Raw genomic sequence first — 18,115 nt, 5'->3', positions numbered from 1 at the left:
TGTGATTCCCAAGGTTCATGAGGACCTATCTATAAGTATTCCAAAGCATCCAGAGTCTGCCTATTAGGTCCTTGTCTTGATCCACCCCGAATTTACCCCAAGCCCATTAGCCCTTATAATAATCTATTTGGGGGCCCTTATAATAGTTGGCATATAGACCCCTAAAACAGATTATTGCCCTAGCACTTTATTATTATAAGGGGATTATTGCCCCCCTTCTAGATTAGTCTCTAGGGCTAATGGTAGTTGAGGATGGGAGGCCCTACTATTCTATGGGCCAGTCCAAGTTCATTATGGGAGCCCCTACTTAATTGTGCATCACTTTTTAAAGTAAAATCAAAACTAGGGCATGTTGTCAATAGAAATTATTACACAATTTATCAACACTTTTTTGTAATCAATTTCACCAATCTATGAGTTCATGATAATGGTTCTACTTTTCAGCTAATCTCTTTCAAGGATCTTCCTTTCCACTAGATTTATTAGGGATGAGTTTGAGTGCAACTTGTGTTAGAAACTCATTAGCTAGGGAAAGTACATTTCCTAGAAGGGAAATTTGTTCGATCTTAGTCTCAAATCTTACTATTTTATTTTCTAACCACTCCAAGTTTCCATCCTCTACAATTATCATAGGAAAATCCTTTATTAATAGGATGACATATGAGCCAAACACCTTTGCAAGACCATACAAGGTTGGTCTCTCAATTGTATGCTCAAAAGTGGTGCTATGCCATCTAAAAACTCTTAAAGCATTGAAATGAACCTGTGTGCACTGCTTGAAATCTTTAGCTACATTAAACTTCCACCAATTGAAATGTTTGAAGCTCAATTGAATGGTTAGTTAGAAATAGATGAATATGTTCACACCCAATCTGCAACTATAGCAAGAGAAACAATGTTCTACTCAATATGTTTTAAGTTGGCATCCAATGCTTGTTCCTATAATCACCCAAAAATGGTCATCTAGACTATGAGCCCCCTTTCTAAAAATTTTGCATAATTTATCCATTGCTTATCTTTGACTAAAACATCAAAAAGCTATTTAGTTGATTATAATATATGGTTTGACCACTTTATCCTAAGTCTTTAGTTTAATTGAAAGAACATATTCTCTTTTAATTAAATAAAGACCCCACTTCCCACTTATCCTAAGTGTGCATACATAAAGAATTATTCCTATTTTAGAAATAAGGGGAAAAAGAATTTGTGTCTACACATGAATGCACAATTTTCTACGTGAGAGGAATATTTTTTTTTTTTAATTAACTTTAATTCTTTTCCACACATTTGTTTCCCTCTCAAAAGTCAACCATCATTTCTCATTGGTGGAGATTCTTGTGTACATGGATCACCCAAGATGCATCCTCCTCCCTTGATTATCCATTTATCTTTAAAAGGAGGGCTCTCCCCTCATTCTCTCAATCTTAGACTCTAATACTAACATTATGTTACAGGTTTTCTTAGTCACTTTGAAGCTTTTGAAGACTTGGAGCATTCATATCTTGCATTTTGCATCCTTGCACTTACATTGTAGCTTATTTTCATATATTTTAGCTTTCTTTTATGCTTTAGAATAGCTCACATAGTTTAAATAGGAAGAATTCTAATCCTCATTCTTGTTAGCTTAGTTTTTATCATGCATCTCATTTAGTTTAGCTTTCATCTTGCATTACATACCCATTTGAGAATTCTTGGATATTGGCACTCATTGCCTCTACTCTTTGAATCTCATGTTCTATGGTTCTTTTCAATGGTTCAGGAGTTTTTAGATGCCATTTCATATGGATATGGATATGAATATGAAGTGGTGCTATGAAAACCTTGCAAACAAGGATGGAAGGAGAAAGATGAAGTAAATCCTCAAGGACTAACTCCTTAAGTGTACCCAAGCTAGGAAAAATAGCCATATGATGTATGTTTTGAACAAGCCAAGAAATCCATGAAAGGAGATAACATGTAGGACAAGAAATTAAAGCCAATTAGTGAGATAACATATAAGGTAAGGAGTTGAAGCCAATAAGAGAGATAGCATATGGGATAAGAAGTGGAAGCCAATAAGAGCGATAACATATAGGATAGCCAATAGAAGCCAATAAGTGGAAGGCAATGAGTGATAATATATAGAATATGAAATCAAAGCCAATAAATGAGATAACATGAAAGCATGTAATCCAAAAGAGTAGAAACATCAAGAGGCCTATGAGAACCATGTTTTTTATTGTGTGACAAATTTTGAAATCTAATTGAAAAAGAGGGAGATTGTTGAAGAAGATTATGTGTTTCAATCATTGTTTTTTCATTGATGCCAAACCTGCTATTTGTTGGTAAGACAATTGCTTATAAGATTCAAGTACCATCACTTAGTTGATTGATGAGGAGGATTTGATCAACAAGATGTGACAAAAGAACCTAGAGGAAAGGTTGAGTTATGATTATGTAATGAAGTACAAGGATTAGTTAAGATAGTGATGACATGATGAATTGATGGTCTACTCAAGGTTACAAAATGGCTAGCTACACTTAGTAACATTAGAAGAATAAGTTAAAAAAAGTTAGTGCAAGTTGATCAGAAAGTTGGTTGGAGTCGAGTGAAAGCAAATTCTAGTGGACACCAAGCAACACAGTTAATGTCAAGTGATTTTATAGTTGATGTCAAGCAACATAGTATGTGTTGAGCATCAGATGATTAATAATGTCAAATTGTTGCATTATGATAAAGATCAAAGATTCACCGAATCTAATCCAACAAGTTTATTTTCTTGAAACTTGTGAACCGGGAGGAAGATAAGATTGATGAGCTGGTGGCACAGAATTTGGTGTAAACCATTTTTAGGAAAATTAAAATGGATTCTAGGAGAAGTTTCTAGAATAGACAAGATATGGGGTAAATATATTATATCCTACCTAATCCATCCAAAGCCCTAATTTGGATGATGGATAATGAGAGAAAATATTCTAATTTCCTATGTATAGGAATGTCTAGTCATGAAGCAAAGGGGTTAGAGAGATTGGTGTCATCTCACCTAAGAAGGAGAAGGAATTGAAGGTTTTGCTTCATCAAGTGACCCAAGAGAAGAGTTTGCAATGACATATCAAGCAAGAAGGCTTAAGCAGATGAATACTTGAAGGGTGAACAAGTTGTCAAATCTACAAAGTATAATCTGCAAGTGAAAGCTATTAGTTGTATCAGATCAAATCTCTACTATTACTCTCTAACAATTGTATTAGTCTAGACCAAATCCTTTGGATTATGGTTGACCTAACAGTCATTGGAAAATCCTTTAACAGGGTGGAATTCCAAGTGAATGGACTAAATTCCTCTAACAAGGCTCACTTTTAATAGGGTGATTGAAATCCCTTAACTGGATCACATTTAATAGTGTGCATTGTAACCTTTAACAGGGTTGGCCTTTCATAGGGCATCACTTCAAAAGAGTGAAAAAGGAGTAACATGTTATTAGTATTTTTTCCCAAAATGGATTTACATGTAAATTATTGTGTCAAGTGTGCTGATGAATGTGTTGTGTTTCATGCTTTACATTTCTACAAATTGATTTGATAGTAACATACAAGTTTTAGTAAATACACAATGGATGCATATGGGTTCACTCAATTGTGAAAAAAAAAATTTAATACATCTGGACCTTGAATAACTAATTCACCCCCCTCTTAGTTATTCTAAAGTAATTCCAACAATTGGTATCAAAGCCATCTAATTAAGATGACTAGTTTTAAGGCACTAGAAGCATAAAGATAAATATGTAAAAGAGAAGTACCCAAGCTCAACAAAGAAAACTTTCTTGCATGGAAAAGTTTGATGAAGCTACACCTTGGAGGACTTGGAGATAATGCACAATCTACCATGACAATAGAATATGTTGATCTAGCAGGAACCCTAACTGCTAAAGATATGAAGAAGAAAAATGAACACAATCAGGTGATGTTAGAGATTTCCTCTGCCCTAAGCTATGCCAAATTTGATGATATCAAAGGTTGTGACACTACAAATAAAATGTGGGATACCCTAAACACCATCTATGGAGGAGACAAAAATGTTCAAAGAGCCAAATCTGAGAGTCTCAAGGTAAGTTTGATGATATGAGAATGAAAGAAGGTGAAAATATTGCTCAATATGTTGTTAGGATAAAAGAAGTTGTTAGTGCAATAAGAGGAGCTATTGGCCATATAGATGATGATACTATGTTAAGTAAAGTCTTGAGAACATTACTGCATTTTTATGCTATTAGAGTTTCTGCAATCCAAGAATTGAGATGTATTATAGGAAATAATCTAACTCTTGAAGCTCTAGTAGGTAGACTCACTACTTTTGAGCTATCTAACTTTGATAATTACAAACTAGAGAGTCTTGAATCTACTTTCAAAGCTAAGTTGTTATTAAAGGATTTTGATGAGGTGAAGTAGAAGAAGAAGAAAAGAAAGATAAAGTATGCATCCAGTGATAGTGATACGCATGAGGAAGATATTGAACAATTGGAAGCACTACTGGCAAGAATATTTCACAGAGGTAAAGGAAAGTTCAAAGGTAAGTTAGCCATCATTTGTTTCAATTGCAATGAAGTTGGACATATTGCTACAAGATGTACACAGAAGAAGAACTACAGAGAAGGAAATAAGTACAAAAATAGAAGAGAAGATGATAATAGAAATTACAAAGACAAAGACAAGAAGTCATGCTACATTACTGATGAACATGATGATGATGAAGTGGTATATGTTGCAATGAAGGACAAATCCAATGAAGATGAGGCAACTGCACTTGTGACTTGTGTGAACAAGAATGATAGATGGATCATTGATAGTGGATGCTCACATCACATGACTAGAGTCAAAAGTAAGTTCATTACCTTAACTTGTTATGATGGAAATATTGTAAGATTTGGTAATGATGCATCATGTTTGATAAAAGGAAAAGGCTCTATCAAACTCACAGATAAGATTTCATGTGACAATGCTTACTATGTTGAAAGACTAAATTATAACTTGTTAAGTGTGTCACAATTGAATAATCTAGGATGCAAGGTTGAATTTGGAAACAAAACTGCCAAGATATATGATACAAATGGGAAACTAATTGGAAAAGGTGATCAAACTAGAAGTAATATATTTTATCTTGATATAGAGGATGCTACTTTTCTTGTTGCAAAATGTGATGATGTATGGCTTTGTCAAAAGATATTATGTCATGTTAATTTTGATAACTTGTTTAGTATCAATAATATGAAGAGAGTTAGAGGACTGCCTAGGTTGAAGAAACCTAATAATATAGTTTGCAAACAATGTTAGCTAGGAAAAATGTCAAATACCTCAAAAGAAATACTAGAGATTTTTCATACTAACTTATGTGGACCAATTGTACAAAGCTATACAGGAGATAAGTACATAATGTTATTTGTTGATCATTACTCTAGGATGATGACAATCGTGTTTCTAAAATAGAAATATGATGCTTTTCAAATGTTTAAGTGGCACTTGGCAAGAGTTAAGAAAGAGATAGGTAAGAGTTTTAAATGCTTAAGATTAGACAGAGGAGGACAATTCACTTCAAATGAGTTTGAGATATTTTGTAATGACAAAGGAATCAAAAGACAAACAGTTGCACCCAGGAGCCCTCCACAAAATGGAATTGCTAAAAGAAGAAATAGGTTTATAATGGACTATGCCAGAACACTTATGATGGAGAAGAATGTTGCTCTAAAATATTGGAGAGAAGTTGTAAGTATTGTTGTATATACCTTGAACCATGTGCAAGTCAAGAAAGGTACTCATTCAACACCTTTTGAACTATGGTATGGATATACACCTAATGTAAAATACTTTAAGGTATTTGAAAGTAAGTGTTATATTCTTAAAGATGTTAGGAATGGAAAGTTTGATGCAAAAAGTGAAGAAGGTATATTCTTTGGATACTCCACAAGAATCAAAGCTTATAAGTGTTTAAATACTAACACTAACAAAATTGTGGAAAGTGCAAATGTGAATTTTGATGAATTTACAGAAGTATATGAGGCTGACCCTATCAAAGAACAAGAAGAATACAAATCATTTGTATACTTTTATGAAGGAATTCCTACTAAAGAAGATGCTAAAAATCAAGTAACAAAATAATAGCAAGTTCAGTGACTGTCAAGTCACATCCTGTGAATGTCGAGTTGCATTCAAGAACTGAGCTACATTCAAATAGAGAAATAAGAATGAAGCTAGATATGACGGTTATGAGTAAATGAGAAAGAATAATAAGCTGATGGATAAGATAGCCAATACATAAGGATAACCCAACATTTTCAAGATCAAAGGGGAAATATGGAAAAAAATGAATGATGAAAGAACTACACACAATTCTTGTTTGTAAGGTTTTCATAGCGGTACTTATCCAAGGCACCACAAGAAGTGGGTTTCACCAAGGCACAATTTTTTTTCTTTATTTTCTTTTTCTTTTTCTTTTCTCTATTTTTTTCTTTTTGGATTTTTAGAAATAGGTAAAGATTTTTCAAGTTAGATAGTGCTAGCTGCTATAGGAAAGATAAGTCATGATAAGCCAAGACAATAGATAAGTATGCTCAAAGATGCTAATAGGGTGAATGAAGAGAGATGGTAGTAGGATAAGTATATGGAGGATATGATTTCATGCCTTGAAGGGGTCTTAGAATCATGGATAGTAGGTAAGTGTAACTTTGAAAAGATTGCATAAGAGTAGGTTAAAAAGTGGGAAAGATTAACATTGACACACACCTTGAAGGGCAATGGAGTGACAAAAGGAGAATGGAGGAAATAGTTTGAGGTTTAGATGTATGAGGTAGTAGAGTAATTTTGGAGGAAGATGGAGTGGAAGCATTCAAAAACTTTTGAGGAAGATGTTTGGAAGAAAATGGAGTGGATGCCTTTGGAATCTTGAATGTCAACTTAGATTTATGTTCAATATTCAAGTCTTTCAAAAGAGACTTGGGAATCTATATAGATTTTGATTTTTATTTTCCTTTGGATGATTTAGAATGAATTTATTCAATGATGGATTTAGGAACCTATATGCTCTTTTATCTTTCTCTTTGGCTAGTGGACCTTTGTGGTCTCTTGAATGTTTTCTCTCGCTTTGCATTCACATGTCAATTAGATAGGACATAGTGACCTTCATTTTTTATTTTTTCATCCAAATTACTTCCAAAATACTTGGGACTTAAGGATGAATAAGGTTGATATTACCAGTTCATGTGGATAGATGAATGAGGATTTTTCAAGGATGAGTGTCTTTGTTGATTTTGAGCTATAATAGGACAGCTCGAAGATGAGATAGGGGTGAACTAGGAGATGGAGGAACATATGGTGCCAATATGGATGGAAGGTTGGAAGGCTTTAACTTAGATGTATAAGGGCAAATGATAGGTTTGAGAGATGCAAATGGATAGTGAGTAGGGATAAAAAAAAATCTAGAGCAAGCAATGTGGCCAAGGCCATCAAGACTTATGAGTAGCTTTAATAGGGTAAATACCTTTGATAGGAGAATTTAAAGCTTGAAAATAATTTTGAAGTGAGTATGGAGAACTAGAACAAGAGGATGAGGGAATACTTTGATCTTGACAAGTTTCTTTGGATATCATAGGTGTAGTGATTTTCTCATGATTTTTAGTAAGCTCAATGGAAATAGTAGAAGTAGTATCTTCATCATACTTAAGAGGTGGGAAAGACATAGGATATGGAAGAGTTACATCTTGAAGGAGATGAAAGGTGGCTTGATCTTGACCTTTATTTATAGCTTTAGCTTTTTGAGAGTCCTCTTGACATGGATCCACTTCTAAAGACAAAGGGTCATGAAGAGGGAATGGAGTAGTGCACGGAGTAGTCATTATAGCACATGAAGGTTGGGGATCTTTAGTCCTAGTAGAATGGAAAATATTTTTAGCCAAGTGAAGATTAGCTTGATTTTATTTCAAAGGTAGCCCTTGAGGGTACACATAGTCAATGCAGAAAGCATTAGGTTCTTTATTTGATGGAGACATGTTGATAAGATTTGAAGTTTTAAGAGGTTTTCAAGTGTTGGAAGACGTAGGGGGTATCAAGGAAACCATCAATAGACATAGGTTCATTAGCATGATCCTGCTCAAGAGAAGTATCCTCATCACATGAGTCATTGAAGTATAAACAATCCCATCATTAGTAAGATCTTGGACTTTATGTTTTAGCTCAATGCAATTTGAAGTATTGTGCTTATTATGTTGATGATAAGCACAATATATATCTAAGAATGGGTTTCCATATGAGAAAGACTTGGGCAATGTGATGAGCTTAGTGCCAAGAAGTATTTGCAAAATGTCATCATAAGAATCTTCCAAGGGAGTAAAAGTTTTCTCAAAAGTATCTCTAGAATCATTTTGTTACTTCTCAAGTGAATAGAATGCATCCATGTCTTCATTACATTGGTCAAATATAGGATTGTCATGAAATTTTGGCTCAAAAAATGTATACCAAAAATATGGCACACTTATATAAACCATTATTCTTGATAATAACCATAAAATAGAGCATCTCAAGAGGTATCTTATAGCTCTCTATCTATGACATGCAAAGGATATGAAATGGAAAACAAGAACATGTTCATCTCAATGGTTCAAGAGTTTTTAGATGGATATGGATATCAATATGAAGTGATGCTATGAAAACCTTGCAAACAAGCATTGTGTGTAGTTCTTTCATCATTAATTTTTTCCATCTTTCCCCTTTGATCTTGACAATGTTGGGTTATCCTTGTGTATTGGCTATCTTATCCATCAGCTTATTGTTCTTTCTCATTTATGCATAGCCTTCATATCTAGCTTCATTCTTATTTCTCTATCTAATTTCTATCCTATCTAATTCACCCCTTAGTTTTGATTGTTGCAATTACTTTATAATTAACTGGGGGGTGAATTAGTTATTCAAGGTCTAGATGTATAAACAAAAAAATTTCACATTTCATTGAACCCATAAAACATTCATACCCATGCATGCATCCATTGTGTATTTACTAAACTTGTATGTTATTGTCAAATAAATTTTCAAAAATGTAAAGCATGAAACACAAAACCTTCATCAACACACTTGACACAATGATTTATGTGGAAACCCAATCTAAGAAAAACCACCAGTAACATGCTACTCCTTTTTCACTCTTCTGAAGTGATGCCCTGTGAAAGGTCGACCTTGTTAAAGTTTGCAATGCACACTGTTAAATGTGACCTGGTTAAGGGATTTCAATCACCCTTTAAAAAATGAGCCTTTTTAGAGGATGTTATGCCATTCACTTGGAATGGCACCCTATTAAAAGATTTTCCAATGACTAGTAGGTCAACCTTAATCCAAAGGATTTAGTCTAGACTAATACAATTGTTAGAGAGTAACAGAACTTTGATTTGACACAACTTACAACTTTCACTTATAGATTACAAATCTATGTCTAGTCCTCAATTCTACTTGGCTTTCATACTTTGCAGCTCTGGTAGCTTTTTCAGCCTTCAAGCATTCATCTCCTTAAGCCTTCTTGCTTGATATGTCATTTTAGAATCTTCTCTAACCCCTTTTCTTAATGACCAAATATTCCTATACATAGGAAACTAGAATATTTTCCTTCTCATTATCCATTGTTCAAATTAGGGTTTTGGATGGATTAGGTAGGATACAATGTATCTACCCAATATCTTTTCTATTTTAGAAACTTCTCCTAGAATCCATTTGAATTTTCCTTAAAATGATTTACATCAAATACTATGTCACTGGCTGATCAATCTTATCTTCCTCTTAGTTCACAAGTTTCAAGAAAATAAACTTGTCAGCTTAGATTTGATGAATCTTGAATCTTTATCATAATGTAGTAGCTCAGCATTATCAACCTTATAATGCTTGGCACATACTACGTTGCTCGGCATCAACTATGTTGCTAGCATCCACTGGAATTTGCTTTCACTTGGCTTTAACTAACTTTCTACATGGCTTGTACTAACTTTGTTTAACTTAGTCTTCTAATGTTACTAAGTGTAGCTAGCCATTTTGTAACCTTGAGTAGATCATCAATTCATCATGTCATCATTGTCTTAACTGATCCTTGTACTTCATTACATAATCATAACTTAATCTTTCCTCTAGGTTCTTTCGTTACATCTTGTTAATCAAATCGTCCTCATCAATCAACTAAGTGATAGTACTTGAATCTTATAAGAAATTGTCTTACCAACAAATAGCATGTTTGACATTAGTGACAAAACAATGATTGAAACACATAATCTTCTTCAACAATCTCCCTCTTTAGCATTGATGGCAAACCAAATTGATCAACCAATTCAATCAAATGATGAACATCTTGTTCAACCAAATTGATTATGTTAAAACAGTAAGGCAATACCAAAGAAAGAACTTGTATTGCTTCCTCTATCAACAACTTCCATCTTCTGATAAGGTTACAAAACTCTTTCTTAAAACACCCTCTGAGTTCCTTCTTGTATCTCCCTCTTACTAGGTATAAATCTCCCTCTAATGTGATCTCTCTAACTCTCTGATCAATGTCTCCCTCTTAGTGCTAACTCGATTCTTGATATCTTTCTCCCTCTCTAATCAGTAGATCAGTTTAAGATTTTCTCCCATTTATCTCTTGCACTTGACTAGTAAAACTCTTCTTCTAATGACGATCAGTTACTAGGTATAAATCTCCCTCTAATGTGATCTCTCTAATTCTCTTATAAATGTCTCCCTCTTAGTTCTGACTTGATTCTTGATATCTTTCTCCCTCTCTGATTAGCAAATCAATTTAAGACTTTCTCCCATTTATCTCTTGCACTTGATCAGTAAAACTTTTCTTCTAATGATGATTAGTTTAATGTACTTTCTCCCTCTTTGACAACAATTCCAAAGACCTATACCAAAAATTTTACATGTTGAATATATGTAGATCTAAGCTTTGCAGATTTCTCAATTTCTCCCTCTATCACCTTGCTTTCGACTAATTTAAATTTTTAGCTCTATGATTACCTTGGGCAGTTCCTAAAGCAAGATCCACTACATCAATTTGTATTATATGAACATTGTCTTTTTTGATGCAGGGCACTCCTATTTCTTACACAACTTTTGATAGGGGTATCAACCCTAGTTTACCTCTTAGATATTCATGAGCATCCTTAGGTAATGGTTTTGTGAAGATATCAGCAATTTGTTCCTTTGAGTTAACAAATTCCATCTTCACCTCTTTGTCTTGAACTAATTCTCTTACATAATGATACTTGATTGCAATGTGCTTTATCTTTGTGTGCATCACTATTGATAGCACTTGTATTATCACAATAAAGCATCACTGGTTCTATGATTTCCTCCTTCATTCCTTTGAGTAGTTGCTTGATCCATACAATGTTTGTGCAGTTTACAATAGTAGCAACATATTCTGCTTCAGCAGTAGGTTGTGAAGTACAACTTTGTTTGTTTCTTGTCCATGTAACTAGTCTTTTTCCTAAGAAAAATATTCCACCACTAGTGCTCTATCTATCATCAATATTTCTAGCATAGTCAACATCAATGTAGGCTCTCAAGTCAAACATTTCATTCTTCTTGTAGTATAGACCAAAATCCTTTGTTCCTTTTAAGTATCTCATTATCCTTTTCATAGCCATTAAGTAATTCTCCCTGGGATTAGCAAATAATCTTGCAACTAACCCTACAGATAATGCAATATCAGGTCTGCTATGTACTACATATTGCAATTTGCCAATCATAGACATGTTTAATGTTTGATTTTCCTCAGCTGAATCATCATTCTTTCACAACTTGTGTCTTGCCACCATAGGTGTATTGACTAGTTTGGAATCCTCTAGTCCAAATGTCTTCAATATCTCTTTGACATACTTTGACTGAGTGATGTATATACCATACTTCATCTGATATACTTGTAATCCCATAAAAAATTTGATTTCTCCAAACATAGACATTTCAAATTCTTGCTTCATCTGATTTGCAAAGTCTTTACATAAAGCATCTTGTCCTCCAAATATGATATCAACAACAAATATTTCAGATAGTAAAATACCTTTGTCTTTTTTTGCCTTTATATATAGATTTTTGTTATCATTAGTCCTTTCAAATCCAATCTTCACAAGATAAGTATGAAGTCTCTCATAATGTGCTCTTAGTGCTTGCTTCAATCCACATAGGGCTTTGTGTAGTCTACATACCATGTTCTTGTTGTTGTCATCAACAAATCCATCTAGTTGTTCTATGTAGACTTCCTCTTCTAGTATGCCATTTAGAAATGCAAATTTAACATCCATCTGATAAACTTTGAAACCTTTGCACACAACATAAGCAAGTAGAGTTCTTACTCCTTCCATTCTTGCAACAGGAGCAAAAGTCTCCCCATAGTCAATTCCTTCTTCTTGTGCATATCCCTTACAAACTAATCTTACTTTGTTTCTTGTGACTTCACCATTTTCATCTAGCTTATTTCTAAATACCCACTTGGTGCCAATCACATTCTTATTTTTTGGTCTAGAAACTAGACTCCATGTTTTGTTCTTCTCTATCTATTGAATCTCTTCTTCCATGGCCTTGTACCAGTCATCATCTTCCAATGCATCTTTCACTCATTTGGGCTCCTTCATGTTGAACAAACATGATTCACTTCTTAATCTATTTCTTATTATTGGCCTGGCATATTTTTTTCCAATGATTTGATCAGTAGGATGATGTATTTTGACATATTTAGACAATCTTGCCTCAGCTCTTATTTCTACATTTTTTCTTTCAGCTTTAGAGTCACTATGACATCTCTGTTAGGTATCTTAGCATCTCTTTCATGTGTACTAATCTTAGAATTAGAATGTACATTTTCTTCATTTTGCAACATGACATATGAATGTAGCTCAATTCTTGAATGCGACTCAACATTCATAGGATGGGACTCGGTAGTCACTGAAACTTGTTGTTAATTTGTTACTTGATTTTCAACATCTTCTTTAGCAGGCATTCCTTCATAAACGTACACAAATTATTTGTATTCTACTGATTCTTTCATAGGCTCAGCCTCATGTACTTCTATAAATTCATCAAAATTCACATTTGCAATTTCCACAATTTTGTTAATGTTAGTATTTAAACACTTATAAGCTTTGCTTCTTGTGGAGTATCTAAGGAATATACCTTCTTCACTTTTTGCATCAAACTTTCCATTCCTAACATCTTTAAGAATATAACACTTAATTTCAAATACCTTAAAGTATTTTACATTAGCTGGATACCCATACCATAGTTCAAAAGGTGTTGAATGAGTACCTTTCTTGACTTGCACATAGTTCAAGGTATATATTGTACACTTGAATTTATGTCACACTCTAAACCATTCTATCCAAACGATTCCATGAGTTGGAATGCTTGGATGCCGGCTTAGAGCTCCCTATCCACGGAGTGCAAGGAGTTAGTATTTCAGCATGAAGGCTCTCAGCCAAGCCTTAGAAATGTACTTCTTGCTAGTAAACCATGCAACGGGAGGTTCTTTGAGACAAGAGCAAGAGTGCAAATATCTTCAAGGAATCCCTCAAGAATGCAATGCAAGTATGGAAACTAAGCTAAGATGATAATGCAAAATGCAGCTATACTAAGCATGTATGAGATTGTTACAAAACCAAATATTTAAAATATGTGAGATTATTGCAAGAAATCAAAGTTAAACTAAAATGCAACTATGCTAAGAATGCCATATGATCTTATGCTAATATGATGGAATGAGAGAATGAGACAAGAAATGAGAAGTTCTCCACAAAGCTCCCAAGAAACCTGTTAGAAAACCTACAGCATGACAATATTCAAATGAGGATGGATCCTTTGAGGGGGAAATCTCTCTCCCTTTTAAAGATGTATGAACGGTGGAGATCAAGATGAAGATGGTGGATGATCAACGGTGGAATTCGAAAATAGGAGTGATCCATGTGCACACACAAGTCAACCAATAGAATATAAGTTGACTTTTCACATAAGACAAAAGTCTCACAAGCCTTTTCTTTTAATTTCAAAATAGAAAAAGGACTTTATGTGTGTACTTTAAGTGGGTTAGAAGAATGGGGTCTTTTATTTAATTAAAAGGGGACATGTTCTTTTAATCAAATCATGAACTTAGGATAGCATAGTCAAACTATAGGTTATAATCAAATAAATTGATTATTAGCAATTTGGTCTAGGTAAATGATTAAATTAATTTAGCCAAAATGTTGAGAAGGGGGCTAATAGTCTAGATGACCATTTTTAGGTGATTACATTTGCCCCTCTTTGACTAATGTGTGATCGATCTGGGAACACATTATGTCAAAGAACATCGAAGCCAAGTAGGCGATGATAGATATAGATATCTGATTCCAAAGAATGAAATGCAAAAATAGATAGCAAGTCCTAAATGCACAGCCTGATAGCGACAGTACTGAACATTAGGAAGATGATGTTAGGATCTGAAAAGAATTATAACATCTAGCAAAGTGAAAAGATCGAGAGCAAGTGATAAGGTCAAACAAATGCTCCTAAGAAATAGATAGTTGTAACAATCAGCAATAGAGTATTTCTGCCCCCTCAGAATCGAAATTGAAATGAGGTAAGAGGAAGTAGAAAGTAGCTAGACATGAGAAAATTAGAATATAGCAATGTCCAAGATGACAGATAGATGATTAGAACCCAAGAATGACTATAAAAAATAATTGATAAAATGCCCCAATTTGACTAGAGTTGACCTTGAAGGATATAGTATAAAAATTAGGTCAAATCTAGTAGAGAGATGATTTAGATATGAAAAGGTGAATTGAAGTAGATATTAAGTATGGAAATGATGAAGACATGAAGAAATGAAGATGCCCCAACGATGATTCAAAGATTAGACCTCAAACGGTCAACTAACTGCTCAGAAGAAGGTAAAATTTTAAAATGTGATTTTGACCATTAAGATGAACTCAGATTTCAATTTTGATCCTGAAAATGGATCCAGGACATCAAAATTAGCTAGGGGTGCAATTTTTGCGCAATTTCGAGGAGTTTTAAAAATTAGGTCAAAATGAGGTTGAAGGCTATAAAAGGGGTCCAAGTGTCATTTTCACTATTTATTTGTCTTTTTGTGATTTGAGAAATTTTGTTTGGTCCACATAGCATCATGGCTCAGGTGAACATTCCTCTTCATCGACACCATTTCGAGCGCAGCCGGTTGCACAACCAGCCAGATTGATATGGGGTGTCGGTAAGTGACTATCTTTTTGTTGCTTTTTCGAGCTTTTTGTGAGTTTTTCGCACATTTTCAAGCTTTTTGATAAAAATTCATGCGATACTTTTTAAAGTATCGCACAAATTCATAAATATTATCGCACGATACTTTTTTCCAAAAAAAGTGTCGCACTGCTTAGGAAAATGTGTTGCACAAGCGACACCCAAATGTCGCACGATATGGTGCGAAGAGTCGCACAACATAAAAATGTCGCACTACTATGTAAAATAATGTCGCACGACACTGTTTCAAAAAAGTGTCGCACTCTCTTTGTAAAAAATGTCGTACAGAGACTTTTGTTGTTTTTCTGAATGCTTTTTTTCGTCATGTGACTATTATTGATGATTGCTTGTTTTAACTGGACAGGAGGTATTCCTGGCATTATAGATTAGAGCTCCCAAGGTGGTTGGTTTATGCGTTGTGCAGCATTTGAGCGATGAGGAGCAGACTACGTTAGTGGCTATGGGCTTGCGTTGGGCTGTACGGATGCCCCATATTCAAGCAAACCATGATTTGTTGTCTGCACTTGCAGAGAGGTGGCATAGCGAGCATAACACCTTTCACTTACCGACCGGCGAGGCGTCGATTACCTTGGAGGACGTATATTGCATTCTGCGAGTGCCATGCCATGGTGAGTTGGTAAGTTACTTAGTTAGTAGTTTGTTGATTTAGCCATTTCAATGTTGGATGCCAGGTGTACTGATGTTAAGTTTTCATGATGGCATAGGTGTACTATGATACGACCCTGACAGAGGGGCGAGCGCGAGTGTAGGAGCTTTTCCAGGATGTGACCATTTTGAATCGTCACCTAAGTTGGGAGAGATTGATGACTGAGTATGGATATGATTATCCTTTGCCCAGCTTATTATATTCTTTGGTAGCCCAGGCCCTAGTGACAGACCGAGGCCAGAAGGGCTTTCCACTAGGATGGGATCGGCTGGTATATGATCTAATCTCCCGACCATGTAGGATGGCATGGGGGCCTGCGATATTGGTAGAGATGTACCATGAGCTTCATGAGATAGTATATCATGAGGGTGGATCATGGGCATGCGGAGCAGTGTTAGCATAGATCTGGGCTTGGGAGCACATTGTTGTGATCCGACCACGAGTGCAGCCATGAGAGTGCAGCCAGCCGTACATTTTTTGTTATAGAGGTTTCATCCCACAGAGGCATAGTGGAGATGTGACCTATTACTGACACGTGTTTGATGAGCTGACAACATTCACATGATGACCATACCAGGAGTGTCAGCGGTGGTCAGATTCATGGGAGTTAGATTACATGCAGTATAGCAGACCACTGGTGGGTTGGAGCACAGACATTGTGGAGCAGTTTCTGATCTGTCACGTATGGTGACAGTTTGCAAAGCGACAGGTGGTGTTAGTGGAGACTACTACCTGTGCCCGGATGTGCATAGATGAGGGATTGGGATGGTTTCCGATGCTAGACTATCATACAACAGTTTGGGATACTGCAGCACTAGTGGCAACTCCCTGGGATTATCGCCCAGATGTGGCAGATGCAGGGGCTAATTCGGGGTATCTCTATGAGATGCAGAGACACCCGTTCCCCCGATTCACACATCCATATGCAGCACCTGCAGGAGTGGGAGATGGAGGTGGCAACGGAGGAGGAGGAGGCAGAGGAGGAGGGAGAGGGGGGAGGTAGATGGAGGGGGAGAGTTCCCGAGCAGGGCGGAGGAGGATGCAAGCGCAGGTGAGGCATGCGGCGGAGGAGTCCTCGAAGTTTGAGGACGAGGAGGAGGTGCCTTTGAGGAGATGGTGAGCAGTGAGGGTAGAGGCACCTGCAGAGTAGCCAATAGGAGGAGAGGAGGAGGTGCCCTTGAGGAGGCGGCGAGTGGTGGGGGTAGAGGCACCTGCAGAGCAGCCAGTAGGAGGATATGAGTAGGGTGCAAGGATCCATGCCTTGGAGGCAGAGATGCAGGCACTTTAGGTGACTATCGCAGTATGGGATCAGCAGCTGATGGACGAGCGAGCACAAGCAGATGAGCTGCGCCGAGAGCAGGATGCTGCGAGACGAGAGGCAGCGCATCATGGTGCCCGAGATGCATACTATTATGTAGCCTATAAGAGTGTGGTACCACTAGGACAGGGTATTCCTGATTATTCAGAGCGAGCAAGCAGATCAGAGGGTGCAGTGCATGCACCAGATAGGAGACAGGCTCCTCCACCAGGGCCAGCACCAGCCACGGAGGGTGGCAGTCAGACATGACATTGTGTTTTGATTTATACCTTATGTATTTTTGAGACATATATCCAGATTTTGGATCTCACATTTGTATATGTACTATGACACATTTGATATATATATGAGATACTGGGTTTATCGATATTCTTGTGTACTTGTCTCAAAAATGTATGTTTTTAGCTTTCATGTGATGTTTCAGTTTTTTTGTTTCCAGCTCATGCATGTGTATATGCTTATGTGTATTGTTTTTGATCTCTCATATGGGTGGTATAGATTTAAATGTTTTTGTGAAAATGTGACACTTGGATAGATCGCATGTGATGATTTTTTTGGATTAACCCCTTGTGATGACAGGTAAAGAAATGTAGCGAAAGATTAAGAAGGTGAAAAGACATGAACAGGAAGAAAGAAATATATGAAAGGAGTTAGCCGATATGTCCACAAAAAGATGAAGAGAGAGCTTTCCCCATATGCAAGAATGCAAGACTAAAATTGAACCTAAAATGCAAGCTAATATGCAAAGTGGTTTACTAGCAAGAAGCGCATAACATTTAGACTCTTAATTTCATCATTGAGCATTTATTAGGGACATCATGAGATCATACAACCATCACTAGTATAACTATGAGGATATGAATATGATC

The 18,115-nt window shown here is 35.8% G+C and overlaps 1 pseudogene; it reads right to left on the bottom strand.

The window, feature by feature from the left end:
* Nucleotides 1-236: 236 nt before the first annotated feature.
* Nucleotides 237-18,115, bottom strand: part of LOC149548090 (exocyst complex component EXO84B-like) — a 76,623-nt pseudogene continuing 58,744 nt past the window's right edge.

Source organism: Cupressus sempervirens, chromosome 7 (assembly GCF_028749045.1).
Source record: "Cupressus sempervirens isolate cs-2001-9-10 chromosome 7, ASM2874904v1, whole genome shotgun sequence".
Classification (NCBI taxonomy): Eukaryota; Viridiplantae; Streptophyta; class Pinopsida; order Cupressales; family Cupressaceae; genus Cupressus; species Cupressus sempervirens.
This window is presented reverse-complemented; position numbering and strand designations above follow the sequence as displayed.